At 32.2% G+C, this 14,118-nt stretch overlaps 1 long non-coding RNA gene across 1 annotated transcript in view; it reads right to left on the bottom strand.

Moving 5' to 3' along the window:
* The window catches only part of LOC123624282, a 169,510-nt gene that overhangs the window by 134,722 nt on the left and 20,670 nt on the right, over positions 1–14,118 (bottom strand). The window contains exon 2 of the long non-coding RNA XR_006730100.1: positions 10,986–11,152. This is a non-coding gene — a long non-coding RNA (uncharacterized LOC123624282). The remainder of the gene's footprint in view (positions 1–10,985; positions 11,153–14,118) is intronic.

Below are 14,118 nucleotides of genomic sequence, written 5' to 3'. Positions count from 1 at the left end.
CATTCCCTATTACCTATTCCCTCTTGTTTTCCAAGAGTAAATGTATCTATGGACAAATTCACAAATTTACATGAAGCCACTGTGAATATTTGGGTAGAAGCCTTTCTGTGGACAAATATATTTATTTTTCTTGGTTAGATACCTGGAAATGAGATTGCTGGGTCAAATGTTTATCTTTATAAGAACTTTCAAACCTTTATTCCCAAAGTGATGGTACCATTTACATTCTTATCAGCAGTGGATGAGAGTTTTGGTTGGTCCACATCATCATTAACATTTGAGCGTTGTCAGCCTTTTATAATTTTAAGCTTTCTGGTGGGATCTAGCAGTATCTCATCATGGTTTTAATTTGTTTTTCTCTGATGAATGATGATGAAAGCCATGAAGATAGTCCTGTAGTTTTTCTTGTAAAGGATTTATAGCTTTAGTTTTTACAGTTAGGTCTAATTTTCCAGCTTGAATTAATTTCTGTATATTATGTGAAGTAAAGGGTATGGTTCATTTGGTTCCACATGGGTATATCCAGTGAATCCAGCACCATTATTAAAAATAACCATATAAGCGTGGGTATATGTCTAGATTCAAAGGACTATCATTGGTCTCACTGTCTATGCTTAACTCAATATTGCATTGTCTTCTCTTTGACTTTTTCATTGTATCATGTAGAAATGCTAGTTTTACAAAATGACATGAAATATGTTCCTTCTCTTAGATTTCCTGCAAGAGTTTATATAAAATTGCAGTTATTTATTCCTTAAAGATTTAGTAGAATTTTCCAGGTAAAGGTTTCTTGAATTTTTCATCTGGAAAAGTTTTCACTAAATATTCAATTTCTTTCATAGATAAAGGTTTTTTCTTGGGAGAGCTTTTTTAGTTTATGTATCTAAAAGACATAAACTAAGTTGTTAAATTTACTGACATAAAGTTGTTTATGATATTCCCTTATTATAATGTTCTTCTTATGTGTAGAATTTCAAGTGATAGCACCTCTTTTGACTCCTGATATTAATAATTTCTTCATTTTTTGGCTGATCAGGTTGGCTAGAGAATTATAATTTCCATTTATCATCTCACACAATCAGCTTTTGGTTTCACTGACTTAATTTTTTTCTATTTTCAATTTCTTTGATTTCTGCTCTGACCTGTCTTTTATTTTTTTTCTTCTGCATACTTTGGCTTTCTACTGCTCTTCTTTTTCTAGTTTCTTAAGGTGGAAACTTAAATCTTTGATTTGAGAAGTTTTTAATTTCTAATATGAGAATTCTTTTCATTTTTCCCCTCTAATTCCTTAAAAGTATCCTATAAGTTTTGCTATGTTTTGTTTAAATTTTCATTTATTTAGCTCAAAATACTTTCTAATATCCCTTGAATTTTTTCTTTGGCCCATAGGTTATAGAGAAATGTGTTATTTGGTTTCAAAATATTTGAAGATTTTCCATATATATCTTTTTTATTCCTTTAGTATTTAATTCAGTCAATGGCAGCCATTTATTTTATATGACTTGAATCATTTTAACATTTATTGGAGTATGTTTGCTGACTCAGCATGTGGTCTGTCTTTGTAAATGTTCCATGCACACCTGAGAAAAACCTGTATTCTGCTGCAATAAGGTGGAGTGTTCTATAAATGCCCATTTGGTCAAATTGGTAGATAATGTTGTTCTATATTTTTACTGATCTTGTAATTGTTTAATAAACTATTGAGACAGGGTGTTAAAAGCTCTAACTTTATTTGTAGATTCCTCTTTTTCTCCTGGAACATTTTCCTTCATTACTTTTGAGGTTATGTTAAAAGTGAAAAAAATTAAGGTTGTCATATTCTCCTCAGGAATCGACCCTTTATCATTATAAAATTATTTTCTTTATCCCAGGAAATATATTTCATATATTTACTAGAAGTTGTATCATCATCACTTACGATTTGTCATTTTTTCTTTTTAAATTCTGTATTTTATATTGAGATATTTTCTACTGCTATATATTTAATGCCCAACTCTATCATCTGCATAATTTCCAGCACTATTTTGATAGTTTTTTTCTTTTTATTATGGGCAATATATTCTGCTTCTTGAGTACCTGGTAATTTTTGATTAGATGATAGACCCCATCTTGGATTTGTTCTTGTTTGATCTACACATTTTTTGAGATCCTATTAATATTCTTGAGCATTCTTCCAGGGCACAATTAAGTACTTGGAAACCCTTTCATCCTTGTATATATTATCTTCAAATTTTAGTAGGTGGGAATAGGGTTGAGTTTAATGTTAATTTACAAACTACTAAGGAAAATCTTTCTTGGTAAATTCCACCTGTTGCTTCATGAATTCTGTAGTAGTCTGCTTTGGCTTTTGAGAGCAGGCAACATTTCTCACTCTGAGCTTTAAGGATTTTTATTTCTAATCATTATTGGTGGGTATTTTTCTGGCCTCAGGCATTTTCCATCCATGCACTCATCAATCAGTATTCTGTTAATTCTTTGCAGAACTCTGGATCCGTGTGTGTGTGTGTGTGTGTGTGTGTGTGTGTGTGTGTGTGTCTATCTTTCTCCTCTCTCGTATACTACACTGTGAATTTTAGCTGCCTTGGATTCACTGCGATCTCAGGTCTATCTCCTTTACTCAGAGAGATGGCTGAGTTCTGCCTGAGTTACATTCTCCAGACAATAGGCTGAGGCAATAATATAGCCCATCTCCTTTCTTTACTATCTGTCAGGGATCACTTTTGTATTGCATTTCTGGAGGTGATTCATTTATTTTGTCTGGATTTTTAGTTGTTTCAGGTGGGAGTATAAGTCTGGTTTATTTTTCTCTGGTTGGAAGAAAAATTGGTGTTTTATATTTATTAACATTTTACATCTGTACTCCTTCATATATAATCAAGTTATCCTCTACTGTTATATTTCTTTATCTTGAATTAATTCTTTTAGCATTTTCGTTTGCAAATTGGAATGCAATAAATTACCTTGATTTTGGTTTACCTACAATATGTCTTTTTTTCCTTCATTTTTAAAGATATGTTTTCTAGATATAGCATTCCAGGTTGTTGAGAGTATCATTTTTATTTCAGCACTTTAGAGATATTGTTCTATTGTGGTCTAACCTCCATATTTTTCCTAATAAGAAGTCAGCTGTTATTCTAATTCCTGTACCTGTGTCTGTAACATGTCATTTATGCCTGAACACTTTTAGGTGTTATTCTTTATCTTTTGAAGTCTACAGTTTCACAATAATGTGGTCTGTTGAAGTTCTTAGATCTGTAGTTTGATGCTTTTTCTCCAAATTTGTGAATTTTTTGCTTTAATTTATATTCAAGTAATTTTCTGTCCTATTCTCTCTGCCCTCTCTTACGGGACTCCAATTACACATATGCTAGTGTGCTTAGTATTTCTCTCTATTATTCAGATTCAGTATTTTAACTGATCACCATTCAAGTTCCCTAATGTTTTATTTTGCTGCCTCCTATCTCTTACCAATTTCATGGAGTAAAATTTTCATTTCAGTTATTGTACTTCTTGGCTTCAGTGCTCTGATTTGGTTCTTTTATAGTTCTAATCTGTTGATATCCCCCATCTGTTTCATTTATATTTTCCTTTAAATCATTGAATATATTTTAATAGCTACTTTAAACTCTTAGATTGCTAATTACAATATCTTAATAATTTAAAGAATGTTTTCTATTAACTGAATCTTTTTTCTCTGTGTAAATATAATGTTTTAATGTTTTTTTTTCCATTTTGGTGATTTTTGATTGGACATTATAAATTATACATTTTAGAGATACTGGATTTTCTTATAATAAATGATGTCTTGCCTTTCCCATTTGTAGGCAGCCACTAAAAATCTCCACTCACATCTTTCAGATTTGAGTTGATAAATTTTTGTCAGGACCCTATACTCTTTTTCTTTTTTATACATTAAAAATTCAGTGTTTTATCAAGATTTGTGCAGTTTTTTACACAGTTTTTTGTTTTCATTTCCTATTCAAATTCCTCTTTTCCAGATTTTGCTATAAATTTCCAAATGCTTTCCCAGTACTAAACTTTGTCCTCTGACACCTGCAGCTAATAAGGCCATAGTTTTCTACTGTAGGAGCAGTGCCCAATCAAAGGGTACCTTCAGACAAAAATCTGCCAACTCAAAAACCTCAGTTGCTCCAGTTTCTGTTTAAGAGCAGACTCCACTCCAGTTTCTGCTAGCTCTCATCACTCTACATTGCCTTCAAATTTATTTTTTTCCCCTTCTATTTTGTTATTTTTCTCCACAGGGGAATCATTCTAACTACAAAAGCTTTAATATTTTATCCAGTTGACTTTCTTTAGGAAACTTTTCCCAAAGTGTTTCACTCCTAATATATGCTGAGTCTGGGCAACCTCTTTTGTGAACTTGTAGGATATTTTGTTCTTTCCTTCAGGAAATTTATCACACTGTATTGAAATAGTTGGTCTATTAACTTGTGTATCTTCCTAAGAGACTGTAAATTCCTTGAAGGCAGTGATGAATTATTTACTTTTATAAACCCACCACTTAACACAATATCTTTCAAAAGTAAGTGCTTAAATAAATTTATTCAATTAAATTGAACTTTTAGTAGGTAGAATTATATCACTTGTTTTGTAATGTCTTCTTATGTTTAGCAAGTCAGTGTGATAACTTACAAACGAATGTTAGCACACTCTTCAGTGTTGCCCTTGTAAGTATCTTTTTTTGACTATTCTTTTTCTCAAAAATACTAAAGGACTATAATGTAATTTTAAAAAATATTTTTAGCCTTTCAAGTCTTTACTTCATTCTAGTGAAATTGTTATAAAATAATAAAATGTACCCACACAGTTTTATTTTTAAACTGTAAGTGAATAACATCCTACTCAGTCCAATATGTCATCATATTTATTTCCTTGAAGATAAATGGGCATTCATAACTGTTTAGTTCTTATAAACTGGTCATTAATTTCATTTATTCCCCTACTACTATAGAAAGCAATTCAAAATACATTACTTTGTATTTTGACTAGAACAGTTCCTTTTCCTCATTCTTAATCAGAAGTTTTACCTTTCTTTGAAGTGCAAGATATGTAACACTGATAAGATATAAAGAATTTAGAAAATCATGAAGACATTTTTCTACCAACAGTGCATTCTAAATCTACTAAAAAGAATCATTATTTAGTATTTGTTTTTTACCCCTTCAAATTTTTTATATATCACCAAAATTTCTTATAACTGGTACAAAGTTTTTGGTTAAATGAAAGAAACATAATTAATATCAGGGATCACTTTCTATCTGGAAAGAAAGAACATTTATTCACATAGGAAAAAATAATTAGAAAGCAGTCAACATAAAATAATGGAAAAAACAGTTAATTTCTGGATAGCAGATGACTACTTCTACATATGTATCATTAAAGATAACTGAATAAAAAAGACAGACTATGATATATTTAGCCGAATGAACTTTTTAAATTTTTACTCCTATGTGTACACACATACACTCCAAATAGGATTTTCTATCATCCTTTTCAACCCAGTGTTTAAAGATTAAAGAGGAAAGGAAGAATTTAAAAGAAAAAGAAACAAATAAAAACCATTTATCATGGTCTTAAAGGTTTTGTTTTATTGTGAACCATCTGAATTGCTACCATTTTGGAGGAGGCTGTACCCTCTGCTGAGAACACTGCTGTTTTGTTGCCTGAAACACTGCTAGCAGGTGGTAAAGATGAGGAAAAGACAGAAAATGAACATGTGCCACTTAAGAAAGAATAGCTTGCTCTAGCTAGCTCGGAAAAATATTAAATGGCAATTTTACAACGTGTTGTGTTAGAAAATGATAGCCAAATGTACAATGTCCTAAAAAAAAGTACATTTTACTAAGAGACTGTAAATATTGCTGTTCATATTCTCTACAACAGGAGCTGGTAACATTTAATAATAATTAATGTTATTACTGAGAGCCTTTCACTCTCAAAAGCTGTATAAGCTGGCAAGGTGGATTAGTGAAACGTTTCATTTTTGTTATATTGAGGCTCTATAAAATGACATATTCAATTCTTCCTGCATGAGTTGACTCAGCTCTTCTTTAAATATATATAAATTATATATATATGTATTACATATATGTATGTAATACATATATATATATATGTATATATATGTATTACTCTAATGCTTACTGAAGGTTCTCCTTTGAACAAATCTTTAAATACTCAATGTGTTCTAATGTCCTGGGATTTTTCTTTTTCTGCTCAGGAGTTCCTTCAACAGAGCTGACTGATTTCCACTCTGAGTCAGGGCTTATTTAATGTAGAAGTCAAGCAATCTGCTATTTCATAGACGATGACCCTAAAATGTCTTAAGAGAGAGTGACAAGTGGAGATGAAAAATTAAATTTCTATGTTCACCACTATTCTAAAGTGTCAATCATAAGACAACAGCTTTATATAATTCAGAGATACTTGGTGGGCTATATAGAATATTTTTATAACTATCATCTTTACTCTTAGAATTAAATTTTTAAATATAAAAATACAAAACTTAATATGCCTTTGAATTAAATTGACAAAGGATGTTATAAGTAACTACAAAATATCATCTATCAGCAAAAATTTAGATATACTATTATGAGAGAATACATGCTGAGAAAACTATGGTATTAATTTATAAACTTCTACTAGAAAGATCTTTAATAGGTATCAGGTGGTAGGTACTCAAGGAATGACCATTTGATGCCCATTTTTCTCCAAGAACTGTTGGATATATTCTGAGGATGAAACAGCGAACTTGCCTTTGTCTTTAAAGAAGTTACAAAGGCTCAGCTCCACCTAGTTCTTGAGCCAATTATACTAAGCAGGTTATTAGGTTAGTATGTGGTGCTAGTAGCAGGTGAGATCTGAAATAAACCTCACCACTATGAGCAGCTGTGCTCACTGTGTTCTAGTGAGTTCATGGTCTTCTTTATCTATCCTTGATGGGGACTTTTTATTTGGATTATTTTGTCCCCAGTAAGGGTAGAGTTTGACCCTAAATTCAAATCTATACTTTTCAATCAATATTTAGAAAACCTGTCTGAACAACCTGATAACTCATCCCAAATTATGATGTCTAGGTCTAACTGATTCTGAGTATTGCCACTGTCTAGGCAATTTGACCATCTTATGACAATGGTTTGCTGAACTTCCATTTCAGATACAGCTCATACTCATCTTAACTGTGTAAAGCAAAAATTGGCCAACGAAGGTCTAAAGGCCAAGTCTAACACTTTCCTTGTTTTTGTAAATAAGGTTTCTGGAACACAGCCACACCCATTCATTCACATATGGTCTATGGCTGTTTTCATGCTACGATGGCAGACTTGAGTAGTTGCAGTGCCGACCATATGGACCACAAAGCCGGAGATTTTTGCTCTCTGGCTCTTCACAGAAAAGTTTGCTGAGCTTTGCTTTAAAGCTTTTATTTGAACAGTTGTTGACTGTAGACATGACCTTTCTGACAAGTAGATTAGCATTTTTACCTCCAATCTAAACATTTTTATTGTTCTTCTTGCCCAGTGTCTTCCTCTGGTTCCAATATATCTTCCCAGGAAAGCTTACCGAACACATAACATTAAACTATTCCTTTATTATTCACAGTATAATTTTTAAATAATACTTTCAGGCACGCTACTTATAATAGTGAGACCCACAAGAAAGGATTCTCTATTTTCATAAGCAAGAGTCTTATCTCTTTCACTTCTCTGTGAAACACAATCAACTTTGTACTAGATTGATAAATCCTCTGCTATTGAAAATAACCTAAGAAAAAAACCTTGTGTCTTTTAGCAGAAATAACCAATGTCTTTTAGTACCCTCTATACTTGGATTTCTGTTCTGTTCTCTTTTTCCTGAAGAGTTGATTTGAAACTGAAAATTCTGGAATTCGCAGGTGAGAAGTCATGGTTTAAGAGCTCAAGTGTCAGAAGCCAATGGGGCTAGGTTCAATTCCCAACTCCACTGCTACTATCTATGAATACACTATCATACTGCATTCTGAAATTTTAAATTACTAAAATAAGTTCAAAATAAATAAGTCAGGTTTTGTCAGTATGATCGACAACACTGACTGCAGTGAACGTATAAAGCTTTTATTTTACATTTGCCAAAATTTATTTGAAAAATATCACTTTATATTTTGAATAAGCACATATAGACTTCATGTAGATATGAGTCTATATGACATTTCAAAGGCTGTAAGTCATCACTATGCCCTTGCCACAATCGGCATCATCATTAATATTGAGCACCCCCCACAGGGCCTGGCACATAATGAAGTGCTATATGGATAAATCCGATAATTGGAGTGTTCTCTCCATTTTTGAAACTATGCCATCTTTACTGTCAGTAGTGCTTGGGTAGAGCATGTAAGAGTCCTTTTGAAATGTTGATCACATTTTATCTTGGTTTTTGCAAGAAAAAATGATGCCTTATTTTTATGGACTATCCCCAGAGTGACCACATATAGCCCACCAAGTATCTCAAGTATCTCTGAAGCTTCACACACACATTATAAAGTCTTTGTGGGATAAAGTTTATTTTTTTAAAAAAATGATTGTATAGAAAAATAGTTCCATTTACAAATAGTATTACCCCGTAATTAGATGTTTACTAGTATGTTAACATTTAAAAATATAACAATGCAGATATTCAAAAGGAAATTCAAAAACCAAAAACTTTAAAAAGGAAAGAAAAAATAAACACAGAAAAACAAGCAAAACAAAGAAAATAAAAATGGTCAAGTCAAATTTCAAGCATTTGTCATGCTCCTTGGTGTAACATAATAAATAATGCAGTAATGGTGAGGGATTGCAGACTCTTACTTACAGCACATGTATCTTTTGGAGTCCACAGTTGTGTGTAAATTATGTAAGGTGAACATAATATTTATATTATAAATATATATGATGATATATTTCACATATATTTACTTTAATATATAATATATAACATGGAAAAAGAAAATTCTGTGAGATTAAATGAAAAAGAAGCATTTATGTGTATATGTCAGTATTGCTTACATAGAGAAATATTGAAAAGGTTAATTCTCAAATTAGTAACAGTGGTTTAATCTGAGTTGTATATTTAGGATAGTTTTTAATTTTTTTCTTTATACTTCTATATATTGCTCAAAGCATTCTGTTGAGAATGCAGTTTTATTGAGAATGGGTTATTTTTATAATCACAATATTCTTTCCAAAAATAGATCTGATCAGTCTCTTTCTTTTCCTATCAATAACCACATATCGATCAAGAGTATAAAGTTCAATTCCTTAGCATAACATGCAGTTTCCTTCATGATATGATTCTGCCTAACTGCCTAACCTCATTTTCAGACTAATCCACCATTATGTCATATGCTTCAACAATACCAAAGTATTTTCCAGAGAGACGATTTCATTCATCCTTCTATGCATTTGATGAGACTTTTCTTTGTTTTTTTCTTCACTTTCTCACCCTTCAAGCCAGTGCTCAAACAATATTGTCTAACCCACTTCGCCTACATGAGAGCCAATCCACAGCCCAGAGAATGTAACCAGGCCAAATATTGAAAATAATCTTGCCTCTTCAATGTCTGCAAGTGTCCAGTTGTATATTGCTGCCACTTTCTCCTTGCCAACGTCTAAATCCTATAAAGTATAGATCTAAACTTTTTACTCTATCTACTCTTTGATCTGATACCTCTGTGAAATGACAGCTAAAAGGAGAAAACAGACAAACAAACAAAAGCAACCTTTTTTGGTCACTGCCTGATAACTTCTGACCCTTTGAGTAGAACTAGACAATCTCTTTTCCTGTTAAACCTCACTAATCTGCTTACTTCAATTAATTTGGGCATTCTTCTATGTTAAAATAGCAATACACAATATATCGAACCACTGCATTTCCTAAGTATCAGGGCACATTAATTCTCACAATATGGTGTCTCTGGAATTAGAGATGCATTTCAAAATGAATAGTATGGTGTTTCAGTATTATGGCATAGTTACATTGATAAATAATTCTTAGTTCCATAGTGTTACATAAAAATGGTGTGTCTTACAATCAGTCGCATATTAGAATTATTTATATTTCTGTGTGTGTGTGTGTGTGTGTGTGTGTGTTTATGCAGTTGTCCCATGGTTTTTGGTCAAGGCCTGAAGAATATAAACTTTTTAATGAGAGTGAATGCTATGTCTCTAGTATACTTGATGCTTAGTAGCCATTCAATAATCATTAGTAAAATGGTTAATATCCTTTCCACAGTAACATTTGTGGATGCATGTGGTCTCATTGGCATGTTTGTGCCAGTACTTGAACAGTCTAGTTACTAGACTCTAGCAAAACCTGGAATGTGCTCCAAGATCTGGTTCTCAGTAATGTAGGCAAATCTCCAAAGCTGAGTATGAGCAGGGGAAACTAAGGTCAGCTTACAAACTCTAATTAGAAATTCTATTAAAAATGAGAAAACTTCAGGCAAACTAAATTCAGATCTGCTAACAATTTTGCAAAGAGCATGATTGGGTGTTATCAGGAAGCACTTGTATAAGGTCTAATCAAAATTATGTAGAAAGTGCTCTGTTGTGAAATTACTACCTTTGGTTAACAGGACAAAAGTGTCTGTATTTGCTTTTTTTTTGGTTTTATTTACTATGACCATACCATCCTCTCTATTTTCTAGCTTAATGACTTACAAAATCCAAGGCAGATTCTACGATGTTTGACTCACCGTTCCTTTTAGAAATCATATTTTATCAATCACCAAATATAAAATTTCACATCTTAATCACTTCTGATGTAGACTCAGTTTAGGCCCTTCACTTCTAACAACACTAATACAATCAAATCTATTATGTTTTGCAAATTGCTGTAAAGAGGGGTATTTCTGGAAAAGCACATTTATTTATGTTAATTCTCTGCTCTAAATTATTGAGAAACACTATAACTAATAATATAAAATCTTATTTACTTGGTAAGATACTTACGATTTATTCTTTTATAGTCTTGTCCTGATATGGAAGAGTCTCCTCATTTATTTTTAATAATACTGACAATTCCAGTTTGGTTTATCTTCTAGAATGTCCCATAGTCTGTATTTGTATGATTGTTTCCTCATGGTGATGGTGGCCTTGTTCTTTTATCTTCTTATTTCCTATAAGAGAATGTTAAACCTTGAGTTTAGGGTAGATGCAGATTAAACACTTTCGGGATTAATATTTTATAGATGATCTTAAGTACTTATATTGTACTACATCAGGAAGACCATGATGTAAGGATATAATTTTGTGAGTAATCCTAAATTTGATCATTTTTCTAATATGTATTTTTTTAATTTACAATTAACAATGTGTGGAATGATACATGGACTTACTTTTCGTATCTTGTTCTCTAAAATATTCCATGTAATGGTTTAAGAACCCATCGATTAAATATGCTTAAATGGGTTACAACACAGAGTGTTGTAAAAATTGCAATTTAAAAATTCTATCATTTATTCATTCTCATTATCCTGTAAGGGGGTTGCTTTCATTATTTTTACCTTCACCTTTACCATCAACTCATTTATTTATTCAGTCTGCTAAAATCAAAAGGATGTATTCCTTTACTCCTTAAATCAGTTTCTACTATTTACCACTAAAATCACTGACTACTATCAATAATTTAAGAACAACTTTACAATTCTAAGTTGTTTGAATCTTATGAGATAAACTAAAATCAATGACTAACAAAAGAGAATTCATGTTTTTGATTTTTCCATGTGGTCAAGGAAAGAGATAGCATCTAAGTACTTACTGTGTGAAATCCCTGTTCTAGGAATTCTCATGCACGTTCTTTTTTTCCCCCTAATTTTTACAACATGACTTGTAGCACTTATTTCCCACTCCTTACCTCCCATCTCATTTTATGGATGAGGTAATCAATACTCTGAAGACTAATTAAACTGCTCAAAGACACATAATTAGTAAAATACAAGCAGAATTTAAAGTCAGGTCTATTGGTTTCTTCCCTACCCCTTACTGTCTCTCTGAGTTTCTTCTGGTCACCATTATTTTACTGTCAGGATACATAACAGCAATCATTTAAATCAGGGTTCTCTAGAGAAACAACCAATATGATGTGTATGTGACAGAGAGAGAAATAAGGAAAGAGTGATTTATTTTAAGGAATTGGCTTAGACAATTGTGGTTACTGGCAAGCCAGAAATCTATAGGTCAAGCCAGCAAGCTAGAGGCCCAGGGAAGAGTTAATGTCGCAGTTTGAGTCTGAAGGCAGTTTGGAGACAGAATGCCTTTTTCATCAAGGAACCTCAGTCTTTTTATCTCAGGCCTTCAAGAAATTAAGTGAGGCCCATTCACATGACAGAGCGTAATCTGTTTTATTCAAAGTCTACAAATTTAAATGTTAATTAGATTAAAAAATACCTTTGCAGAAACTTTAAGACTGGTGTTTGACCAAATATATGTGCACTATAGTCTTGCCAAGTTGACACATAAAATGAAACATCACAATGATATGTAGTGGATATGCTAAATTTCTATGTTATTTGTTTATATTTATAGTGCAAACTTCACACAAGTGATATCTCCAATGAGTCTTTTTTCTCATTGGAATAGAGCTCTACACTTCAGTTCCTTAAATTTTTTGTCCTTTATTGTTTTTTGTGTTGTTTTATGGATTTATTAAACTAATTCTATTTGCCTATTCCTCAATAATGTCTAGTCTTTAGTAAGAAGTATATTATATTTTAAAGTAAATGCTATAGGAACTATAAAGATCTTATATTATGGCTTTAACTTTTAACCCAAATATGGTCTTTATTGATGCAGACTTTTTGCTGCTTTTTTGCATTCACTCTTAAAGCTTAAAAACAATTTTATAGTAAAAGCTACCAGCAGAGATTGTGTTCTTTCATGAGAGTAATAGTGACACTGTACTGCAGAGAAACACCTGACTGAATCTCATTCCTTAAGGAAGAACAATGGGCTCCAGATTTGAGAATACCCAGAACGGCACAAAACTCCAGTCTTCATTTCCAGCCACTATCTTTAAGAGATGTGCTCGCAGGAAGACCAACGGAGGGTTCCAGAAAAGTAAAAAAAAAAAAAAAAAAAAAAAAAGCATCATTTCCCTAAGATGGAAAATCCCTGACTATGGGTTAAATCTTTATAATAACTCATTCATTAGGTTTCAAAATGACATCGAATTCCTAAAATCCCCTCATTCTTTCATGGGTTACTTGGAATCTCCCAAGTTTTCCACCTCTGATTCTCCTGGGACTTTAAACTAAGGTGATTAGTCAGCATATTCAGCAACTGGAAAAATTAAGTGTTAGAACCTTTAAATCCTGTCTTGTCTATGTCCCAGCTGCCACTTTAATTTAATCCTGGCCTATTCTAATTATTTCTTAATTTTACCTGTTTTTAGACCAGCTGGAGGAATTTGTACTTGTACTTTAGTTCCATAACTTTGATTCTCAGGACCATGGCTCAGACTCAGGTCTTAACTGATGCTTTTTTTTTTTTTAGGTAGAATGTCTAGCTCTTTAAGATTTAGTTTCTTGATCCAATTACTTGGCTGGCACTATATTCAGATCTCTTCCAATTCCTTGCATATAAAGTTTGGGTGCAAGACTGGCTCTAAAAATAACATAGCACCCGTGGGGACTGACAATGATAGGAAAGGGATCCTCTGGACATGCAGGCCACATCTATAACAGATACTCAGACCTCTAATGTGTTTTTTAGGAAGCACTGATAATTTTTCAAAAATTCTATAGGCATTGATCATTTGGTTGTAAGCTTTGATATTGTGTAGAAAAAGTGATTATCCTATTGATTCTGAGGAACATAGAAAGAATATGGTTACTTTTTCTTTATATTTACTGATATTAAAAGAAAGAAAAAAAGATATGAAGAAAACCCTGAAATTCACAGTAAATTTGTATCTATTATTAAAAAGGCCCCAATGACATTACCTGTTTAGCTTTGCCTCTGACATTCAATATATCTCACAGTTTCAGAAAATATTCTTTCACTAAAAATGAATGAAATTGAAGCAGAGAATTTTAAGAAAGAGCTTGATGCCTCAAGGGATAGGCTGTACACAGATTAGTATGAC

This window comes from Lemur catta, chromosome 19 (genome assembly GCF_020740605.2).
Source record: "Lemur catta isolate mLemCat1 chromosome 19, mLemCat1.pri, whole genome shotgun sequence".
Lineage (NCBI taxonomy): Eukaryota > Metazoa > Chordata > Mammalia > Primates > Lemuridae > Lemur > Lemur catta.
This window is presented reverse-complemented; position numbering and strand designations above follow the sequence as displayed.